This window comes from Nomascus leucogenys, chromosome X (assembly GCF_006542625.1).
Source record: "Nomascus leucogenys isolate Asia chromosome X, Asia_NLE_v1, whole genome shotgun sequence".
In the NCBI taxonomy this organism is placed as follows: Eukaryota; Metazoa; Chordata; class Mammalia; order Primates; family Hylobatidae; genus Nomascus; species Nomascus leucogenys.
The window spans coordinates 54,846,216-54,858,235 of record NC_044406.1 but is presented as its reverse complement, the minus strand read 5'-3'; the positions used below and the strand labels follow the sequence as shown (position 1 = coordinate 54,858,235).

Below are 12,020 nucleotides of genomic sequence, written 5' to 3'. Positions count from 1 at the left end.
AACCTAGATGGTATAGCCTACTGCACACCTAGGCTATGTGGTATAGCCTATTGCTTCTGGGCTACAAACCTGCACAGGATGTTACTATACTGAATAGTGAAGGCAACTTTAACACATTGGTAAACATTTGTGTACCTAAACACAGAAAAGGTACAGTAAACATACAGTATTATAATCATATGGAACAACCATTGTATGTACAGTTCATCATTGACCAAAATGTCAATGCAAGAGAAACAATTAAACGAGAAAAATCAAAATTACACCAATAGCATTGAGCTATGAAAAATAAAAGGAAAATAATTATACCATGCTTTACCTAGATTAATGAATTAGTACTAAATTCAATTCTGCTCTTTTTTGTGGGCAAGGTTAAAAAGAACATTTATATGTTTTGATAAAAAGAAAATATATCATGTTTCACAACAGTGAATACTAGGTAATTTTGACATTCATCTTTTCACAGAATACAGTGTTGTGCATACTAAAAATAATAATCAATATGCTAAATGATGGTATTACAAAAGAAATGCAGGAAAATTATTTCTATGGGCCTTTTTCCAATAAAAATCAAGGGTCCAGTACAAAAACGGATGAGAACAATGGTTAAGACTGTAATGAATCAGTCTGAAGATCCTAATTTAACAGGTCATAACTTTTTTAAAATAATGAAATAATAGATATCATTTGTCTTATGGTATCTTCAGAAATGCTAATTACCTTAGCTTGACATTTTCCTAGAACTTTTTACCTGCTCAAGAGCTGAACAGAATGAGAAACAAAGTTCTATTTCAGAGTTTGTGGGTGGCAACTTAAAATAAGAAATATCACACATATGCATTGTTATGAATCTACAGTATTGATCAGAAAATGGTTTACCGTGTCATCCACGAAATTGTGTGGTCTTCTCCCGAAGGGTCTCACATTTTGACTCAGCAACTTCTCATTAACTCAAAGAAGTCACTTGCAGAATAGAAGTATTCAGCATTGTTCATTTGAACCTGTACATTAATTTATCAAAAATCATTTAACATCTACAAAAGAGACAAAATCCCTGCACTTTAGGAGTGTATCATCTAGTGAAAGTGATAGATAACAGAAATAAATGAATAAGCAAGAAAGTAAATTTCAGATTGTCCTAATAAATACATAAATAAATAAAGGGAGATAGAGAACTTTAAAGGATGCACATCAGATAAAGTGGATAGGTAGGCTTCCATGCAATGATGTCTAAGCCAAGACCTTACAGACAAAAAAAGTTGGAAAGAGCATTTGAGCCAGAGAAAATAATAGATGCAGAAGTCATAAGACAGGAAGTGTTTAGCACAAATAATGAATAGTAAGAAGGCCAATCTTTCTCTAATGGAGTGAGCAAAGGAGGAAATAAGTTTGGAGAATTTTACTGGGATTTGTTCACATAGGATCATGACAATATGCATTGGTCTTTGATATTAGAAACAATAGAAAACTATTGAAGAATAAATATTTGGGGAACTAGTTTAGGAAAACGTGTGTACAGGATTCATCAAATTTTGTAAGTGTTAAGTGATACCTGGTGTAACTTAACAATTATATTTTGTGCATATATATGTATATATATTCATTTACTTCTGCCATTCCTTGTTCCAAATTAATTTGGAATGGTTTACTGGAAGACAGAGAGTTAAATAAGAAAAACCAAAAGGAAACAATAGCTCTAAATTGTAGAAGTCTTCCTGTAAGATGGTAACAGCAGAAGTGGAGAAACCAGTTCTTGAAACAATGGTCTTGAAATATTGGGAAGAGGGGAATATAGTTTCATTTACAAAGACAAGAGAATGTGAAAGAGGTATAGGTTTAAAATGTATATTTGGATGTGTTAAGTTTAAGATTATGTATTAATCATCATTGACTAAATTATGCTGCATAGTATTCCGTTGTTTCTATGCAACACACTTCATTTTAGCAGCACCCTATTGAAAGAACATTTTAAAATTTTACTGCCATTTTTTTTGACAGTATAAACAATGCAGTAATGAATACCCTTATATACATCACTTCTTGAAATCTTAGAGGCATTTCTCCAGAGGAAAGTACCAATAGTGGAACTCCTAATTTACTGAGTGAAGCTTTCTTTTCTTTTTTAAAACCTTTTATTTTAGGTTCAGGGGTACATGGGCAGGTCTGTTATATAGGTAAACTCGTGTCATGGGGGTTTGTTGTACAGATTATTTCTTCACCCATGTATGAAGACTAGTACCCAATAGTTATTGTTTCTTCTCCTCGTTCTCCTTCCAACCTCCACCCTCAGGTAGGCCCCAGTGTCTATTGTTCCCTTCTCTGTGTCCATGTGTTCTCATCATTTAGCTCCCACTTACAAGTGAGAACACGTGGTATTTGGTTTTCTGGTTTTCTGTTCCTATGTTAGTTTGCTAAGGATAATGGCCTCCAGCTGCATCCATGTGTCTGAAAAAGACATGACTTCTTTTTTTAAATGGATGCACAGTATTTCACGGTGTGTATGCACCACATTTTCTTTATCCAGTCTTCCTTTGATAGGCATTTAAGCTGATTCCATGTCTTTGCTACTGTGAATAGTGCTACAATGAACACACGAGTACATGTTTCTTTATGATAGAATGATTTATATTCCTTTTGGTTTATACCAAGTAATGGGATTGCTGGGTCCAATGGTAGCTCTGTTTTTAGCTCTTTGAGAAATTGCCACACTGCTTTACACAAATTTGGTAAGATACTATCCAGTTGCTCACAAAATGGTTGAGTAATTTTATAGTCCTACCTAAGAAGAATAAGAGTTCCTGGAACTGTTCTTTCTGTCACTTTTAAGTAAGAGATATGAGATTCCTTTTCTAATCCTGACTTATGATATTGAAACCACACCGTTACATGTTTGAGTCATTTCTACCCTAAACAAGGAAACGATAACCATTCATCAACTCTGTCTACTGCCCTATCTCTCCACTCTTTATCATAGTCAAATGCTTTGAAAGTCTTAAGTCTATCTCTACTAACTTTCTTCCTTAATTCAGCTGCCACTCAATTTTATCTTATTCTGCAAGGTGTATGTGGTCTTTACCAATTGCAATTTAATTTTTTAAAAACTGCCATTTAAGTCAATTATATGGGCTTTGCATGTTTTCACAGAAAATGTATTTTTTCTTTGTGAAACAAGAGTTGAAAATACTTTCGCATAATGTTTCATTTTTGAAAAAAATCCCCGAATGGAATATCTATTGGTATAAAACATGGGTCTATTTTGCCAAATCCACCCTTACCTTCTTATGCACTATGATAATCTATGCTGGTTACAGAAAATTTGCAGAGTTCATTCTGCATATGTTATTGGTTCTTAGAAAATAACTAGAGGGTAGATAAGACACCCTAAAAATAATTACTTCAAAGGGAGAATGAAAATATAATCTATGACCCAAAAATTATTTATAAAATGTAATTAAAAGTCATTTACATTATTTTTAAGAATTAAATGTCCTAGTGTTGTCACTGAAACCACAGAGTTTACTTACATTTTTACCTTAGTTTAGTTTGCTATATTTATTCTCTTTACTTGTTTTCATGTAGTATCATTTAAAATTTCCTTTTATATTCAAGGTCTCACATAACACTGAAAATAGAGTGCGTAACAGAAGGGATCTCGAAGTTTCCCATAATGTTGATCGCTACTGAGCCTGATACGGATGCTGTCATTGACATTGAAGGAGTTGGTTTATTTAAGGAATCTGTTTTTGAACTTAGGCTGAAAAGTCACACAAGGTAATATATTAAACAAAAGTATGTAGCTGTTTTAGTGAATATGCTGAACTTTGGAATGAAATTTAAGATGGAAAATTATATAGTTCATCTTTTGCTGGTTAAGCCAGCACAACATTGGTTCTCTGACTCAAAGCTTCATATACTACATAAATTTTTACTTAACAATTGGAAAATAGGGTATACAAAGTGAAGACCAGAAAGAAAAACAAAAGTAAATATTAAAAATTGAAATATAGGATACTATTAGTATTTCCATTTGTTTTCAAAGGATGTTTCAGTGTTTTCTGCAAATGTCAATTGTGTTGGTATATCAAATGGTTTAACTAAGCAGAAATAATTGGGTAAACCCACGTTGATTCCATGTTATGTTTTATTTGCTTTCTATCATAGCTGTCTTTGTTATATTTGTGCTAACATAGGCAGTCTGACAATACTTTTACCTAAAATCTCACATGTAAAATATACTTTTACAGCTTTTTGAGGTACAGCATATGTAACATAAAATTCATTCATTGTAAATGTACATTTTAATAGTTGTTAATTATAGGATTTGCAGTCGTAACCACATTCCAGATATAGAACTTTTCCATTTCTCTCCACATTTCCCTCAAACCCTTTTGCAGTCAACTCCCATACTCATTACCAGTCTCAGTCAACCATTGATTTGCTTTGTCTCTATAGTTTTGCCCTTTCTGATATTTCAGATAAATGAAATTACATAATATTTAGTCTGTTACATGTGACTTTTTACACTATCCTTATCTGAAGTTCAGTAGTTTTCATGAATAAGCACCTGTTAGCTTTGTATATATTTGGTCCATTTCTCGAGGGCTGAAATGGTTGTTTGTAACAGTTGTCCAGCTTTATGGTCAAAATGAGTGGTGAACAGTTAAATGTATAATCACTTGTGCCAGGTGATGCAAGGCTTTATTGATAGGATAACCACAAAATTCACTGTCCAAACTTGAACCTTTTGAGAATGAAAGAGAATAATTAATAATTAGGCTTGGCAACAAGGTAAACTGGGACAGATCTGAGCAAACCAGCACCTAACAGTTACTGCTCTTATAGGCTATGGCAGGATGTTTGCTGTTTATCCAAAAAAGACTAAAAAGTCATTAAATCAGCAGAGAGATATATTTGAAAAAGAATATTTAGCTGAAATGTGTAGAAAACAAATGCAAAAAGGGTAAGAGTGAATGGAAGTAGATTAGTTAGTTGGCTAATGCTGTTGTCTGAAGGTTGCTTGAGCTTTTTGCAGGGTGAGTGGAGAGGGAAAGTAGACAGATTGGAGAGGCTTTGAGGAGGTAAAGTCAGTTAAATTTAGCAATAGTTTTGGGGATCAGAATGTTCCACTTCGCTAGAGAGTTTTAAATGTTAAGTCAGAGAAGTACCTGTAATGTAGAAGAAACTAACATCAGGTGGATATTGGACTATATGACCTGGAATTTCTCTTACAGTTTGAAAATATGATACTCTTGTGAAAAAAATTGGTTTCATAGTCAAACAGAATGAGAAACAATTTTTTGCTCAACCACTAAATACCTGTGGGACTTTTAGCTATATATTTTTGTTCCTCCGAGCTTCCGTTTCCTCATTTATAAAGTGGAGATAAAATATAACCCATAATGTTGCCATGAGAACAAATAATGCAATGTATATAAATTACTCAACACAATGCCACGAACTTTTAAATATTCAATAAATGGTATTGTTATTATGTATCTTTTCATATCTTTGATCAACCTGATCAGTTATCCAAAACCTAATATTGGGAGAGTAAATGTTTTTGATATTAAGTCTCCTGTGTGTTAAAACCCAGAGATTGAGAGCCAGACAACTCTAGTCAGCCATCTTGCTGATGTGGTGCTACAATCAGATTAGTCCAGGTTTATTTTTAATTAGTATTACTAAGATTCTGTTAGATGTTTGGTTTAAAATTAGAAGTAGTCTGTTTCTTCTATTCTGATATATTTCTGCAAGCATTAAGTTCAAGGGCAGTTTCTACAGAAATATAAAATAGACTTAGTTCATTAGATTGCAATAAACATTTTTCTAGTGGATAAATGCAGTTGTCAGAAATTCTATGATATACAATTATGTATGAAAAACACATTCACAATATAAAAAAAAACAAACCCTGACTCTCCTGTATTGAACCCTGATGGCCCTGTTATACTGAATGAACTACTTAGAATTAGGGATAAATCTGAAAATCTCAATAGGGTATTTTCTAAAGTATAGATTTTGATTTTGTTCTATTTTTGTTCTAAGGGCATGATTATATACCCTTTATAATATTGATGCTGGAGAGTGATTTTTTTTAAAGATTCAATAGCAAATGGAATTATCCCCCATAAGTGCTTCTAATGTGCAGATTTGAGATACATTTTAATAACATAGGGTCACTCCTGTGGTTGAAGTCACATGTTGGCCATGTCTACCGTCATCTGAAGGTTTTACACAGCTGGATGATCAAAATAACTTACTTTTATAACCGGAGATGTTTATGTTGGATGTTGACTGATAGTGCCTCCATGTAGTCACTCTTTAATGGATGCCCCAGATAGTTGAATTTGTACATGGTGATTGGTTTTCCATAGAGAGCATATTCCGAGAGAAGCAGGTGGAAGATGCATGGCATTTTCTGACCTACACACACAATTTCAACAACAATCACTCTAGTCACATTTTATTGGTTACCAAGGGGTTACTATATTGGCCTGGATTTAAGAAAGGGAACATAGATACCACCTTTCTATGGGAAAATTGTTAAAGAATGTGCAGGCTTGCCACAGTAGAGTATGCTAACTTGAATATTTTTAGCTTCTTCTAAGTCAAAAAATTTTGTCCAGATTCCTCCTGGGTATTGTCACCAGCTGCAAGTCTTTGGGTGGCAAGGATCAGATCACGATGAGTAACATAACCAAGCTACAGAGAAGGTGAATTTACTTTCTCTTCATGGGTTTTTTTCTTTTTTAAAATTATACTTTAAGTTCTGGGGTACATGTGCACAACGTGCAGGTTTGTTACATAGATATACATGTGCCATGTTGGTTTGCTGCACCCATCAACTTGTCATTTACATTAGGTATTTCTCCAAACACTATCCCTCCCCCAGCCCCCACTCCCCAACAGGCCCCAGTGTGTGATGTTCCCCTCCCTGTGTCCATGTGTTCTCGTTGTTCAACTCCCACTTATGAGTGAGAACATGAGACGTTTGGTTTTCTGTCCTTGTATTTTTCTAAGATTGATGGTTTCCAGCTTCATCCATGTCCCTGCAAAGGACATGAACTCATCCTTTTTTATGGCTGCGTAGTATTCCATGGTTTATATGTGTCACATTTTCTTTATCCAGTCTATTATTGATGGACATTTTGGTTGGTTCCAAGTCTTTGCATGGGTTTATTTTCTACAGCAAATGGAAACTACCTGCTTCCTTACATTAAGTCTGTTTTAAACTTTGTTTTAGAGGATTCAGTGATGTAAATAAGCTACTGACTATTTCTAGGTTATTTACCAGCCCTTGAGAGGCTACACCTAGGTAGGTATTCGAAATTTCAAGTTATCTTGAAGATCTAGGGAACTGGAGGGGCGCATATGAAAAAAAGTAGGATAGGAAAACAGGCAGACCTAATTATATTCAGGATTTGACTGGTTCCTCATGAACCCAGTAATATTTCCTTTTTCTTTAGGGAATCAAGAGTGAAATAAGTTCTGAAAAGGAACGACCCCTTGTCCTAGTGACTATACATTTTTCTTCTATGCTGGGCATACAGGGAGAGGAAAGAAGGACAAAGATGCATGACAAATCCTATGGTGGTAGCTACTCTGTTTCCTAAGTTAAATATGTAAAGTGTTAGTGTATCCAGGGGTAATTTTAAACATAATAATACAAAGTATTCTGAAGAATCAGTATAAAAACATAACAGTTCAAAGTATCAAAATAGGTTACCTATTTCTAAAATTTTTTATGTGCATATAAGTGATTAGCAATAAGTAAAACTTTTGAGAAATATAAAATCCTTATTTTTCTGAATATCCTATTTTTTACTAATGTCTGCCTTTTGTGATAACATTTAAAAATTATTTTTATGTAAATAAGCATTATGAATTACACAAAAAACTATAATGTAAATCTTAGGAAATAAGAAATCCACCATCTCTTGGCCACTATCACTAAGTCCAACTCAGTTCTGGTAGAGTATAGGAATTAGAAACAAATGGTTTCCTTGTAATATAAGCTAATCATATTTTGAAATAGTCATTTGGGATCATGCTACATAGAAATTATCTTGTTATAAAGTGAAAATCTTGGGATTATAGGCACCCGCCACCACACTCAGCTAATTTTTTGTATTTTTTAGTAGAGACGGGGTTTCACTACGTTGGCCAGGCTGGTCTTGAACTCCTGACCTCAGGCGATCCACCTGCCTCAGCCTCCTAAAGTGCTGGGATTACAGGCGTGAGCCACCAGCTACTCAGGAAGCTGAGGCAGCAGAATCACTTGAACCTGGGAGGCGGAGGTAGCAATGAGCTGGGATTGCGCCATTGTACTCCACCGCAACAGGGGTGAAACTCTGTCCCCCCCAAAAAAAAAAAAAGTGAAAATCTTCTGTAGATGAGCATTTTCATTAAGAAAACTAATTGTGGGGCTGGGTGTGTGTGTATATAGGCATGTATATGTGTGTATATATAAACATACACCTAAATACATATAATTTAAGAAGTCTTTAGTGAATCATGCTGCCCCACATTGTTTAAATGCTCTCTAATTCATTAACACTTTTATACCACAGCTGAGTCTCCAATTATTTCTAACAATAACAATAAAGCTACTGTCTTTAAAAAAAGATGGCATATAAAGAAAACTTGATGTGAATTTATACTCATTAAAAATTTTGTGGATTTAGAACATCTTGGTGAATATTTGGGAAACTAGGGCAACATTTTTTGATGATTGATAAATTTCTGTGAGTGTTGTGTGATATTCTGACATAGTATAGCAATTCTATTTTGTGCATATATGCATATATTCATTTACTATGATTCCTTCTTTTGTATGTACAGTCATGCATCACTTAACGACAAAGATATGTTCTGAGAAATGCATCCTTAGGTGATTCCATCATGTTGCACACATCATAGAGTGCATTTACACAAACCTAGATGGTATAACGTACTGCACACCTAGGCTGTACGGTATTGCCTATTGCTTCTAGGCTACACACCAGCACAGGATGTTACTATACTGAATAATGAAGGCACCTGCAACACAATGATAAATATTTGTATACCTAAACACAGAAAAGGTACAGTAAACCTACAGTATTAAAATCATATGGAACAACCATTGTATGTACAGTTCACCATTGACCAAAATATAGATGATAAAGGTCCAATTTTATTTATTTCAGTATAGATATCGAGGTTTCCCAACATCATTTATTGAAGACACTAACCTTTTAAAATTGTGTGTTCTTGATGCCCTTTTCAAAAATTACTTGACAGCATATGCTTAGGTTTATTTCCTGGCTCTCTATTCTGTTCTATTGGCCTATATGTCTGTTTTTATGACAGTAACATACTATTTTAATTATTGTAGGTTTGTAATATATTTTGATATCAGGTAGTGGGATGCTACCAGCTTTTTTCTTTTTGCTCAGAATTGCTCTGGCTAGTTGAAGTGTTTAGAGGTTACTATTTATTTAAAATATAACACTAGAATTTTTATAGATAGCATTAAATTGGTATATCACATTGGGTAGTATGGACATTTTAACAATGTTAATTATTCAATCTCATGAAAACAAGGTATTTTCCCATTTGTGTTTTTGTCAATATTTTAAATCAAATTTTACAGTTTTCAGTGTATAGATCTTTTATTTCCTTGGCTAAATTTATTTCTAAGAATTTTATTCTTTTTAATGCTATATAAATTGGATTACTTTCTTTATTTCTTCTTGGGAGAGTTTGTCGTTAGAATATGTAAATGCTACTGTGTTTTGTATGTTGATTTTTCATCCATATGTCAGTGTTACTGAGATTATGTATTCTAACAGGTTTTTGCGTGTGTGTGTGTGTGTGTGTGTGTGTGTGTGTGTGTGTAATCTTTACAGTTTTCTGCATATAGGAACACACCCTCTGCAGATAAGGATAGATGATAGTATTTCTTCCTTTCTGATTTGGGTGCCTTTTATTTCTTTTACTTGCTTGATTGCTCTTGCTGATATTTCTAGTATGTTACATAGACATGCAAAGAGGGGGTATTTTCTCCTTGTACCAGACCTTAGAGGAGATGCTTTCAGTTTTTCTCCATTGATTATGATGTTAGCAGTAGGCTTTTCATAAATGGCCTTCATAATGGAGAGGAAATTTCCTTCTAAACTTAATTTGTTGAGAATTTATCATGAAATGATGTTGAACTTTGCCAAATGCTTATTCAGCATCCATTGGGATGATCGTGTAGCTTTATCTTTCATTCTTTTAATTTGGTATATCACATTGATTGACTTGCATATGCTAAGCAAAACATGCATCTCAAGGATAAGTCCCACTTCATTATAGTGAAGAGCCTTTTAATGTATTGGCAGAAATGGTTTACTAGTACTGTATTGATGATTTTTGCTTCCATGTTCATCAGATATATTGGTCTGTAGTTTTTTTTTTCTCTTGTTGTCTTTGTATGGCTTTGGTATCAGGGTGATCCTGGCCTCATAAAATGAGATTTTATCTTTTGGAAGAGTTTAATAAGGACTGGTATTAAATTTTCCTTGAATGTTTAGTAGAATTTAGCCATGAAGCCATTTGGTACTGAACTTTTCTTTGTTGGGAAGCTTTTAATTAATGCTACAATCTTTTTTAAAATTGGCCCCTTCAAGCATTCTATTCCTTATTAGTTCAATCTTGGTAGGTTATATGTTTCTAGAAATATATACATTTCCTTCTCAGTTTTCCAATTTGCTTACAGACAATTTGTTCATAATAGTCATTATGTTCCTGAGAAATATATTTCTGAGAAGTCAATTGAAATGTCTCCCCCTTTATTTCTTATTTGATTTATTGGAGTATTCTCTCTTTTTATCTTAATCTCACTCATGGTTTGTGAATTTAAAATTTATTTTTAAAAGACTCTTTGTTTTGTCAAATTTTTATGACTTTTCTATTCTCTATTTTATTTATTCCTGCTCTTATTTTTTATTATTTTCTCCCTTCTGCTAACTTTGGGTTTAGTTTGTCCTTTTTCTAGTTCATATAATTTAAGTGGCTTAGTGTGAGATCTGCCTTTTTTTAATGTAGATATTCATCATTATAAGATTTCCTCTTAATACTGCCTTTGCTGCATCCCATTAAGTTTTGTTTTGTTGTGTTTTCATTTCCATTTGTCTCAATATATTTTCTTTTTTTTTCCATGAGGTATTTTATTTGTAAATATGTATTACATCTCTAGAAAAAGAATCCCAGGATTTTCACTCCTGTGTGTTTTTGTCTTGCTTCTTCATGGTCCATGATGCCAGCTGAGGTTGTCAGTATAATGAAACCAAACTGGCAGAATGGAATCAGATTATTCTGCTGTTTTTCTAGACCTTTGAGTTGCACATCAAATCTGGGCTGATCAATCCACACTTGTTTAGCCTGCCTGTGAGGTTCACAACAATTTTTCCAGCTCTGTGATCATCAGTGATTTCAAATTTGCCAATGTAACCACACTTCATCATCACACTGAGAAGCCGGATGATGACTTTGGAGCATGGTCTAATAAGAACCTGGCATTTGCCTCTCTTTTCGTCGTGTTGATACTTTTGAGAGCATCAGCCAGGACATTCATGCACACCATTGTGGCAGTGCGGAAAGATGGTGGAAAGAGAATGGTAGGGGAGAGCGCACGCGGTTATGGGGACAAGATATTTTCTAATATGCCTTTTGATTTCTTATTTGACCTATTGGTTGTTCAGGTGCATGTTAATTTCCACATATTTGTGAATTTTCCTAAATTTCTCCTGTTATAGATTCTCAGTTTCATACCACTGTGGTCAGTAAGGATACTTGATATAATTTCAATATTCTAAAATTTGCTGACTTGTTTTGTTGCTTAACATATGATCCACCCTGAAAAATATTATGTGGCCCTTGAGAAGAGTATATTCTGCTGCTGTTGGATAGAATGTTCTGTATATAGCTGTTATGTACACTTATCTAAAGTGTAGTTCAAATCCAATGTTTGTTTATTGATATTTAATCTGGATATC

At 33.8% G+C, this 12,020-nt stretch overlaps 1 pseudogene; it reads right to left on the bottom strand.

Annotated features, from left to right (window-relative positions):
* Positions 1-11,217: 11,217 nt before the first annotated feature.
* LOC100580827 lies at positions 11,218-11,608 on the bottom strand (annotated as a pseudogene).
* Between the last annotated feature and the right edge of the window lie 412 nt (positions 11,609-12,020).